We start from the raw sequence: 1,899 nt of genomic DNA, 5'->3' as shown, positions 1-1,899 counted from the left end.
TGGGGTCACTTTTCTCTCTGAGCCTCAGTTTCTTCACCTGTAAAATTAGAATCATAATGCTGCTTCATATGAGGAGCAAGTGAGGTGATGTCTCTGGAAACACTTGGTGGGCTCCACAGCAGTCCGTAGTCGGGAGGTGGGCAAGACTGAGGGGGCTTTAGAGTTAGACGTGGCTCCACGTACTGCCTGGGGACTCGGGGTGGGTTGGGGACCCTGTACGGCCTCCCCTTCTGACTTGAAAAATGGGGTACTCTGCCCTTTGCCCAGCCGTCCGGCCCGAAGCCCCCCAGGCAGAATAGTGATCTGTGTAGTCTCCAGAGAACCGAGGGTCAAATTAAACTTTCTCATGAGCGATTATTCAGATGTTGTGGGGGTGGGGGATGCCCTGTGGCTGGAACCCAGCTGCCCCCACTTTGTTTTTATTTTTACACCCCTGAAGTCCAAAACCAGCTGTCTGAATCACTTGCAAACAGAGACAAAACAAGTTTCATGCGTCACAGGAGGCCATGGGCTCCAGCCCCGCCTCAGGATGGTGCGCTAAAAATAGCCTCCCGGAGCTATTTTTAAGGTCCTACGGGCTGTCAACCACAGGCCAAGAGAGCAGAACTCCCCACTGCGTGCACGTGAAGGGCACCACGCTAATCGCTAGTGGGCCTTTGGGTCAGTTCAGGAGCTGGACTGAAACCCCCACATCCTCCTCTCTGACCACAGGGATTTGTCACCGTGCAAAGGGCACAGGGCAAATGCAGATGTGCGCTCCCCGGGGGCCCTGCCAGGCAGACGGGGCCACCATTACATCAGCGGCGTGCCACCTTTCCCCACCGGGTGTCCTGTGAGCTGCTGGCACAGAGGGCCTTGCCAAGCGAGGACACTGGATACCTGGCGCTCACGTTGGCACAGTCGTTTATGATTTTATGATTCACCTCCATTACCTTCTCTCGTCCCCGTGGCATTCCTGCTAAATGGCTATTACTATCCCCATTGTAGAGATCAGGAGAGTAAAGGACTGTCTGTGCTCTTACAACACCCCTCTTAGACTATGGAATACAAAACAAATCCTCTACTATGTCTAGAGGTGGGATGACCTTGGGCGTCCTGCCTTGGGCTCAGCTTCCTTCCTCTCAGCCTCCTACCCAGTGGCCACGCGCACGCTCCCCTGTAGTCCGCCCTCTCACCTTTCCTTCATTCATTCGACAAACACTTCCTGAGCACCCACTCTGGCCAAGGTCCCACCGTGCTAGGTCATCCCCGCCCTGGGGAGGTGGTGGTGACCGGACATACCTCCATGGTGCATGGTGGACACAGGGTGGTGGGAGAAGTCACCAAAAGCCTCGGGATGGGGGTGCTCCATGTGGGGTTCTGGAGGCCGAGCACGACATAGAAGAGGCGGGGTGCAGACAGAGGGGAGCAGCCTGGGCCAGGCAGGAGATGCAGGAGATGCAGGAGAGCAGGGAACACGGGAGATCCGAAAGCAGGGCAGAGAAGGTGCGGGCAGGAGGCAGGGCCCACGAGGCTGGACCACGAGCAGGGCCCGAGCAGGAGGTGCAGGGGCGGTCTGAAGGGCCTGAGCAGGACCTTTCGGCAGAGAATTGCATCATCCCATGTGCGTGTAGAAGCAACCCTCTGCCTGCTGTACGGGGCCCTGGAGGGCGGGGCCAGGTGGGAGGTCGTTCAATAGCTCAGGTGAGGCAGGCTTGGGGTCTGGAGTGGGGTAGGCAGGGTCAGAGAGGATGAAAAAGAAAGATCCAATTCTAGAAGATCCAATTCTAGAAGTACTTAAAGAAATTAAATGGTAAGCGAAAAATGAGTCACAGGGCTTAGTGGCCAGTGGGATGTATGGGGGCAGGGGAAGCGTGTGAGGCAAGCCCAGGGCTCAGCCCTGGGCGACCGGGAGCAGGC

Source organism: Ailuropoda melanoleuca, chromosome 15 (genome assembly GCF_002007445.2).
Source record: "Ailuropoda melanoleuca isolate Jingjing chromosome 15, ASM200744v2, whole genome shotgun sequence".
Classification (NCBI taxonomy): Eukaryota; Metazoa; Chordata; class Mammalia; order Carnivora; family Ursidae; genus Ailuropoda; species Ailuropoda melanoleuca.
The sequence above is the reverse complement of the archived record's forward strand: the minus strand, read 5'-3'. Positions refer to the sequence as shown.